Source organism: Balaenoptera physalus (genome assembly GCF_965194825.1).
Source record: "Balaenoptera physalus genome assembly, chromosome: 4".
NCBI lineage: Eukaryota > Metazoa > Chordata > Mammalia > Artiodactyla > Balaenopteridae > Balaenoptera > Balaenoptera physalus.
The window spans coordinates 105,356,122-105,366,764 of record NC_138891.1 but is presented as its reverse complement, the minus strand read 5'-3'; positions in this window follow the sequence as shown (position 1 = coordinate 105,366,764).

The following is a 10,643-nucleotide window of genomic DNA, read 5'->3' as shown; positions in this document are numbered from 1 at the left end:
CTCTTGCTTTAAGTGTCAATTCAGACCCTTTAAAGTCTTGTTTGAGATTCCTTTTAGAGGGGTTGGAAGGCCGTTCTGAGGTCCAGAAGTCTCTACAGTGGTTATGCACGATCAAGGCAGAGGGAAAAACCGAGACATTCTCACTCCCATTCCCTCTGCATCAGAATCACCTGGAAGATATTTTAAAAATACTGATCAAGCCCAGAGAAGCTCTGATGTTATTCGTCTGAGATGGGGCTTGGGCATTGGTATTTTTTAATATCTCCTTAGGTGATGTTAACCTTGTAGCCAGGGACTGGAACAGCTAATCTACTTTAGACAATCACAGACGCAAAATTTTTTCTTGGCAGATTCCACATTTGTATCAGGCACTTCATGGAGATACATCTCACTGTCTTTAACTAGTTGTGATGCTTTATTCAGTTCCCAAAATATGGTTGTTGGTTAATAAATGGTTAGCTTAATACTATAGCCATTTATCTTATGCCTGGCTCCCACTTATCAATAAGACTAAGTGGCTAATCTGCCTTGCCTCAACTGCCATTCTGCCCTTCCCACACCCAAGGCAGGCATTTCCAATAGTCATCTATCGTCAATTAGCCTAAATAAAGCATCGTGATCTTTCCAAATACAGCATTTAAGGCAGCCATGACTAAAGGGTCAGAGTTTTCATGTGATATGTAATCTTTATAATCTGCACAAAAGTTAAAGCTCCGGGCATTTCCTCAGACATTTGAAATGAGATTTATATAAGTTATGTGTTCACTGACTACAGTATATATAATAATAAGCTAGTTTTTTCCCATTATTTATTATAAAATGAATGGGAATACACATTCATAAAATTGTACAGCAAAAATGTTTAATCAGGACCCACTTATGCGGGTTACATAAGATAATTTAGAGGGAGAGTGAAATGCAGAATTGTGGAAAAGCAAGAGCAATATTTAAGTTATATTCAGTGTTCAGACTAAGGGCTATGCTCTTGGGAATGTATGTTACCTAAGTTATGATACATGAGTATATATGATGAATGAGTATATATGAGGAATGGATGAATTAAGAATATAACATGAGTTTGTAGGGGCCAGTGAAACAAATGTTTGTTTGGTCCAATCTGAAGTGATCTCTTGTTGACTTATATAGGGTCCAACTTATGTAATAGGAGTTGGGGAAAGCACAAAAGTTGTACACAAAACATCTGACGTAAAGATTAAAATACTTTAAATAAAAATCATTATTAAAACTCCTACATTTAAACACTAGGAAATATATTTAAAGACAACACGAGTAGAGGGAATTTGTGCAACGTATCATGCTCTTTTTCCTTCCCTTGTCTCAGAAAAAAGATGTCTTAGATTTTTTTTTTTTCACTTTCTTCCTTAGTATATATTAGATCCACTTTGTTTGCATACTATTCTTTATATCTCCAAAATTTATATCCTTAATCAGCAAGAAAAAGCTCTTCTTATAACTGTACCCAAAGTCATTGTGTCCATGTCCCGGTTCCTTCTTCCAACACTGAATATACCTGTGTATGTAGGGAGCCTCTCTATTAAGTCCCTCTAATAGTGCCATAACTTCACAAGGCAGCACTGGCTCCCAATACAGCAGTGGTCCCCAACCTTTCTGGCACCAGGGACCGGTTTCGTGGAAGACAATTTTTCCACGGACGGTGTTGTGGACGGTGGGTGGTTCAGACGGTAATGCGAGTGGTGGGGAGCGATGGGGAGGGGCAGATGAAGCTTCGCCCCCTCGCCTGCAAATCAGCCACTCACCTCCTGCTGTGTGGCCTGGTTCCTAACAGGCTTCGGACAGCTACCGGGAGGCGGCCCGGGGCTTGGGGACCCTTGCAATACAGCAACAGTTTTCTTGCTACAATCAGTTTCTCTTTAGTTTTTCTGACTTTATTTCACATTTTCAGTACTTTAATGTTATTTTTATTTTACAGAAAGATAGCACTTCCCTCCTTCTATCAAGAAATTGAATTCCGCCAACATATCAGGACTCCCCCAAACCATCAGATTTGCCCTTAGCAGTGTCGTAAGCTTGCTTACGAGGACAGCTTTTAACAGAAACCATCTTAGAAACAATTTTATTCAAAGGGTCTGTATATTTTTCTTGGAAAAAATGTAAATATTATTTCAACAGTATTTAAAGCATAGATGTAATAGCATAACAGTGCTAAGAATCCATCTGCTATTTAATTCCAATTAGCAAAATGTTATCTGAGAGCATATGTGTCTCTGTATTAGTTTTTAGAGCTTCTTCTTAATATTTCTTTCTGTATTTGAGCATATGTCTTTGTATATATGTTTCTTTTCTCTGCATGGCTCTCTATGGGTTAATTTTTGAAATATTTATAAGGATCTTTATGTCCATCTATTTGTATCTGTATCTTCGACCTTCTGGGTCCTGCAATGGGCAGAGCACTCATTTCTCTCTTTATCTTTCTATATAGTCATCTGTTTGACATTCTTTCATTCCCCTTTTTTCATTATCATTTTTCTTTCTTCCTGTGTATCTTTTTTTGTCTAACTGAAAAATATTTTAATTTCTGTTCTTAAACCTGAGCAAGGATATTTTGGTTAGTTATCTTTCTCTTAAAAACAAACAAACAAACAAACAAGCAACAAACACCAGCCAATTCTCTACTCCTCTCCTACAAGACAATGTCAATTTAGTGACCCTTTTCTTTTGTGGCTTTAGTGAGATTTTCCTCACCGAGAGAGAAAATAAAGATTTTCTCACATCTGTGACCTAGAAACAGTCCTACAAAAACAAAACCAAACAAGCCAAAACAAAAACAAAACAAAAACACAAATATAGCCTTGGAATTAACATTTAAAAATATTAGCTTAACTGCTATGTCAGAAAGAACAAAGTATATATCTTTCCAGAAAAAGCAATTGTTAATCTGATGTAGGTGAATTTTAGATTAAATTTTTATTTACATATCTAAGAAGCAACGAATATTTGGTCCGTTGTTCCTCCCTTATTTTCATCTTCTGTTACTGAATGAATGGAGGCGCGAAAGTTACCCTACAGGCTAACAGCCCCTGGAAAGTCTTCCAGGTCACACGTCTGAAAAGTTAGCATTTCTGACCTATGCTCCTTTCGAAGTACAGGCTTTGACAAACAACTTTTATTAGGCATATTTTCCACAAATAACATTTATAATGACTTGTATCCATTTGAAAGTAAATTTAAAAACAAAAACAAAACAATAAAGAAAAAAACAATGCAACTGAAGTTCCATTTATCTTTGAACCTCTAGGACAGAAATGCAGATTTTGGGGTTTAGCTTTAAATAGTAGAAGTGGATGATTGTTTAGGCAGTAAACACCATGAGAGCAGGGGATTGTGTATGCCTGGTTTACTGCTTATTTTCTAATATGTAGCACTTATTGTCTTGAACTCAATTGAGCAGGTGCTCAATAATTATTTGTTGAACAAATTCAAATATTTAAAAAACAATTTTCTCGTTGATCTTCAAGATATCAACCATAGAAGAATCTTGAAATGGAGTAATTATCTCAAGTCTAATACTTGTGGTTCAAGATAATTGTGGGTAGTATTTAGTTTTCTATTTGGGGGCCTTATATATTTTAATTACAAAAATGATAATGGATAAGAGGAGGTACATGTAACTATCCATAGGCTCACCTTTTCTCACAGAATAGTCTCATCGTTAATTTGAAAAATTCTCAAATATATTTATTTTCATTCTCCTAACAGGAAAGCAAAGTGCTTTAACAAATTTCGAGATACCCTGGTGAGCAATGGTTCTTTAGCTCACCTCCATATGTTTCTCTTTTACAGAGACAAATTCTATTGCTTTCAAAAACATTTACTTTTTTCTTATAATATTTTCATTTTATGATCATAGTTTTCTCCCTTGATTTCTTTTGCACTAGAAATAAGAATGAGATTTCACACTAATGTTTATTGTTTTACTTTTCTGGAGAAAAAAAAGAATATTAAATGAGAGAATATTTATTTTGAGGTAATCCACTTAACTTCTCATCCTTCCAACACGTGAAGAGGTTTGATGAGTATCTGTGATATTCTCTAGCATTGGATACATGAGGTGTACAACTCACAGTGCTCCAGTTTTTAGGGTTTTCTTGTTGTGTATGTCTAGATTTCTGGATTCCTGTCCCAAGCTGAGCAATCCTAAGAAAACTGTTGATATATCGGTTGATAGATGTACACCGTTATTCATGTATTTTTTTCATTCTTTGTCCCAAGGTAGTAGATATTGTAATATTCACAGAAAATGTAAAACATGATTTGTGTTTTTACAGGCAGAATATAGAAAACGTTTCTCTACATTAAGGATCAGGAAGAACAGAGATTGATGGGTACCCTTTTGTCTCCTCCCTGTTGTTTTGGCCTCTTTCTTACAAGTTGTAGTAACATTTCAAGACATCAGAGGTTTCCTTTGCCTCACTGCACAGACTTGGGAGGCTATGTGGCAGATCAGGAGACTGTGTTCAGCAGCAAGGAGTAGATGAAAAGGCCGCCAGCAGCAGAACAGTTTCATATAGCAGAGGAGAATCCCGTTTTATAGATAAGAACCTGAGGCCCCTATGATATGAAGAAAATCTGACCAGGTCTCCATGCACTTTTGTACCTTGCACTCTTTGTTTTCTCTCCCCCAGATATGGTATGTTCTTCATGCCACCCTTTGAAAGAGGAAAATGTTTACATTTTTTTCCCCCCCAGAATGTAGAACGATACTGTCACATTTAACTTCTCACTGGGATATTTCTCTCAAGTGAGTTTTAACCTTACCAGCATTTTGGTGAAGCTCTAATCGAGATTGTTTTTAATTTTTCTGTCCTTTGTTCCCCCCTCCTTATTCCTGTCCCTTGCTCTTTCTCCTGGAAAACTTTAAACTGCTCTTACTATTGTCTGACTGGTCATGGTGCTATACTTGTGGATTTTGATGGATAACCAGTATGGGAAATACTGTCTTGTCTTGGGAAATCATAGTGTGTAAGGGATGTATGAGCTGGTATAGTAAAAATGTATTATTTTTCTAGAGTATTTATGTTGTCTCAGTTTTGCATTCTTTTTTTTTTTTAAACATCTTTATTAAAGTATAATTGCTTTACAATGGTGTGTTAGTTTCTGCTTTATAACAAAGTGAATCAGTTATACATATACATATGTTCCCAGTTTTGCATTCTTGAAGCTAGGACTAAAATAATTTTACATGTCCATCTGACCCCTTATACTCTGGACATGTCAAATGAGAAAAATTTTCATTAGAATAATCCATCTTTGAGGTGACGGCACAGCTGTGTCAGCTGTAGCTGCTGAAAGAGGAGCCAAGACTTTACCAGGCAGTGAGAAAGCCCTCTCACCAGAACTGAGAAGAAAAAAACATGGAGGCAAAAAGCTCTTTTTACAAATTTTGGCTTTAGTTTTTCAATAGGAAATAAAGAAGAGGTAATAGGAACTGCATTGGACTTGTAGATCAATTGGAGGGAATTGTCATCGTGAAAATAAATATTGAGTCTTTCAATCTGTGAACATGAAATGGGTCTCTATTTATTTTGATCTTTAACTTTCCTATTAATGTTTGGTACTTCTCAGTATACAATTCTTACCCATTTCCTGTCAAATTGATTTCTACACATTTTATTCTTTTTGATGCTATTGCTAATGAAATTGTTTCTTATTTTCATTTTCTGATTGTTCATCGCTAGAATATAGAAAAAAAATTGATTTTATGATGATCTTGCATCCTACGTTCTTTCTAAACTTGTCTATTAGTTCTAGTAGTTTATTGTGGATTTCTTGGGATTTTCTGTATAAAGAATTATGTGTCTGGTGAACAGAGACAGTTTTCCTTCTTCCCTTGCAATCTGGATTTCTTCGTTTATTTACAACGTTGGCTTGAGCCTCCAGATAATATTGAAGATTTATTTTTGTCTATTCTTATTTCTCTGTCACAATAAAGAATCAAATTAATTCTGGAAGGTATTTCATATTCTCAAAATTTGAGGTTGGGTTGGGCCTCAAAATTCAGTTGAGTAATCACATCACTTATGATCCATATATACATACCATAAATTCTCGTTTCCCTGTGGAACATCCCGTGAACTTTTAAAGGGTTCTCTTTGTCATAGTCACCTCTGGCTTTTATTTCCCACCTCCACTAAATGCTTGTTCTTTGCTACTATCTTGGAAATTTTACTTTATGGCTTATATTCTACCTATCCACTGTTCCTTTGACCAAATCACTACAAAAATGAATCTTGGCATGTACTAGAACTTTATGCATTATATAGAACTTGTATTTCTTTTCAGGGAAATGGATTATACACATAGTTCTCCAGCAAAAAACAAACAAACTTAAAATTACATGCTAGAATCTTTGTTGTTAACATCATTTTGGCTCCTTGATATACGTGACTTCTCATTGGCTTTATTAATATATACAGGCCTGGCTACTCTTACCATGATGATGGCCCTTCTCTCCCCATTTCAACTCTGCTATATTCGTCTAACTCCTTTAAATTCTTAACTCCTCTGCTATGCAGAGAATTTCAGCCCTTGTCCTTACTTCCAAACTTAGTTCCAGTCCTAACTTTTCTTATTGAATGAACTTAACATTGTTTAATTGAATGAATGTCTGTTTGCTGAGTTCATAATCCTTGAAAAAGATTATGCTCTGGAATATTTTTCTCTGTGTTAAATTGTCATCGCATTAGTTGGACTACATGTTCATGTGGCGCATACCATAGAAATAACCCTGATGAGCTTTTTGTACAGTGTTGATGAGCCTGAGTCACATCTGTTGTGAAATGGGGGTGACTTCACTGTCTAGTATAATAAGAACTTGTACTCAATTAATATTTTACTTCTCCTCAAGGGATCTGAGGGCAACTCAAAAGGGAAGTTATACTTCGGGGAGACAGTTCTTAAAAAGTACTAAAAATTATAATGTTAACTGGTGACACGTGCTTTAGAGAATAAAAATATAACAGTACATCACAACATCAGTGGGAGAACTTCCATCATTTCCTTAATGTCATTTTCCAAAAGTATGCAAAGTTCTGTCATTGGCTTTTTCATGGACAGATCACTACATAGATATTAAGTGTTGATATCTATATTTTAATGCTTATCAATGAAAGAAGGTAAATTCAGGAACATATAATTATTGGAACATGGCTTCCCTGATTTAATGTATGAAAAAGTAATATTTAGTGTTTATTAGTTATGCCTTTATGAATTATTCACTTCCAAACACAACCTTTAACAAAACTTTTTTCTGCATGTGAAAATCCTGTAACATAAACTTAGGGAAGTATAGTGATGTAATATTTTAAAGAAAAGATTATATAAGAAATTGAAAAATGTTTCCAGCTTAAGGAATGACCCTAAAGAGGTAGACAATGCAGATTTGGGAGTGTATGCGTGCTGTATTTTTAATTTTCTCTTAGAATAAATCCAAAGATAAAAACAGAAACTTATGAAAATTTGTATACACAGAGGCACATCACTAATATTTAATTTCAGTGAAGCTACTCTAGTTAGTTCCAAAATGATTCTCCTAAATAGTTTTACATATTATGTAATTCATTAAGAAAACTATATACCATACAATCATATTCAGAAAATTCATATTTTCTGGAGATTAAAACATACATGAGAGAGTTGATTTACATTTGAGAATACTTATAAATGCTGTTTAAATCAGATGTAATTAGCTCTCCATGACATTTAATATTCTGAATAATCCAGTCTTCTTTCTCTTTTTGGCATCAAGGTGGACTAAAAGCAAGGTAAGATACCATCTTCTTTCTTTCCGAATGTTAAGACTGCCAAACTGAAATAAGTAATAAAAATAAATAGTGGTAGTTAAAACATTATACTTTGATTCTTTAAATTCTAATTCTAGATATTTATATCACCCATATTATATCCTAAATATAAATTGAGATTAATTTTATTCAGACAACTGTTTTCTTATTCATTCTATTATAATATACAAACTTGACTGTAGAAAATATCTTTTCTCTACAATAATGCTACCTGTGTTAAGTGGTCTAAGTCAGGGGTCCCCAACCCCCGGGGACCCCTGACTTAGACCACTAACCCCCTGTTAGGAACTGGGCTGCACAGCAGGAGGTGAGTGATGGGCAAACCAGCGAAGCTTCATCTTCCCCATCGCTCTCATTACTGCCCGAACCATCCCCCCGCCCCCATCCGTTGAAAAACTGTCTTCCATGAAACCGGTCCCTGGTGCCAAAAAGGTTGGGGACCGCTGATCAAACATAATTAAAGTCGTTTTATTGCTACAAAATGTCACTAATACTAGTACCAGTAGTGGTACTACTACTGGGAGTAGTGGTAGTAGTAATGTAATGAACATTTGTATAATACTTTTAGTTTTACAACATATTGACATATTCCTTATCTAATTTAATGTTCAAAACATTATTATCTGTATTTTACAGATGCCTGTTTGGAGACAGAATTTGCTTTTCCACCAATATTAATTGGTAGAACTCCAAGCTAAGCTCCTGTCCTCCAGACTTGCATTCCTTTTGTTATGCTACATGTTGTTATAGGGTGGTAGCAAGATTTAAGAACCTTGATTTTACCCAATGAAGAAGCTGAAATCTTGTGAAGTTAAGCAATGCATTCACTGAGCATTCATTTATTCTGGACACATGCTATGTGGGAAATTTGCTAGTTGTTGTAAAGGAACCAAGAATATATGAGCCAAAGTTTTGTAATAAATGTTCTAAATATTTTCGCATAACAGACACCTACTTTTAAGTGAAAATTGTCATTTCCTCAAGAAAAAAAAATAAAAGAAAACACAAAGGAATTTCTAAAATGTGGTTTCTTTTTTTTTAAATTTCTATTTATTTATTTATTTATTTATGGCTGTGTTGGGTCTTCGTTTCTGTGCGAGGGCTTTCTCTAGTTGTGGCAAGTGGGGGCCACTCTTCATCGCAGTGCGCGGGCCTCTCTTGTTGCGGAGCACAGTCTCCAGACGCGCAGGCTCAGTAATTGTGGCTCATGGGCCTAGTTGCTCCGCGGCATGTGGGATCTTCCCAGACCAGGGCTCAAACCCGTGTCCCCCGCATTGGCAGGCAGATTCTCAACCACTGCGCCACCAGGGAAGCCCTTAAAATGTGGTTTCTTCAAATTTATGCAAAACTTTGAAATCCAGGAATATTTGAAAACTTGCTTATGCTTTTTTGAATTAAGATCACTGTATATTTGTTAGACATTATAAATGTAGTAAAAGTTACGCTAGTGGCCAGAGTTAAAAGAACTTTTTAAGTGTCTATATCAAGTGTCTAAGCATTGATCCTACGAAGACTGAATACTGTATAGTTTCCTACTTAACATGTGAGCCAGGGACCAACATCATCAACAGCAACTGAGAGCTAGAAAAAAATGCAGATGCTGTGGTCCTGCTCCAGACTTACCGAATCAGAATCTGTGTTGGGACAATATCACAAAGTCGTTCCTATGCTTCATTTTTCAGTGAAGGATAGAGGGACTCCTAACTGCTCAGCACTGCACCTTCTAACTAGTATTAACTATTCCCATGAGAAGTTTGAGAAGATATTATATCTACAGAACAAGAAAAAGCTGCCATATATATGTATATACGTGTATATATGTATTTGCCTCTCATATAACAAGACAATTCTCCCCAAACTTATAATGGCAATTCCTGGAATTATTGGAAGACTAAAACCCTGCTAAGGTTTTCTGTGTTGCCAAAGAAATCTCAATTCTGATGGATGATAGCCTCAGATGTTCAATCCCTAAGGCAAATTCTGTCACCAACTCCACCTACAAGGAAAAGCGATCTTGGAATTCTTGTGTCCCATCTCAGATGTAGTCTTAGAGGAATCAGGGCCCATGGAAGTTAATGAGTAGGGGGTTTCACCTCAGAAATCAGAATTCCAAGCACGTTCTACTTTTTGCCTACAGTATCCATTCCATCCTACTTCCCACTTCCTAAAGGATTATTGTTGAATACTGTTGAATATTCCCAATATCATTGAAATATCCATCCCTCCTCTGTCCAGCCAAGTGCTGCAATTGATTTTATCCTCAGCATCAGGGGCTGGAAGTTAAATAGATAATCCTGTTTTGGTAATCCCAGCTCTCCAGACAAAAATTTATATGTAGGAGTGGGCAAGCAATCTAACTCTGGCCAGTAGGATGTGAGATGAAGTTCATTGGTGGGCGTCTGGGAAGAATTTATTGATTTTTAAGAAAGAGACACAAGAGGAAAATAGTCTCTTAACTGTCTCTGAATGTTTCCAAGTGTGTCTGGATGAGATGCTAAAAATATATAACATAAAATCATCTGACTACCAAACTGAGGGTAAACCAATACTGGGAGGAAGGCAAAGCCAAATCAGAGGTTTACGTAGAAGTGGATTCAGAGGTTACCTTCACTTGGAATCCACTACCCTCTGTATTTAATGCTATACGAAATATTTCCTCATTGTTAACCAGGCAAGTAGGGTTTTCCATTACTTGCAATCCCTAAAAATATCCTAACTGAACATTCTCAAGGCATATGCAGTACTATATAGACAGTCCAAATTTCATCATCACATGGTAGGGATTTGTAGTAACTTAATGTG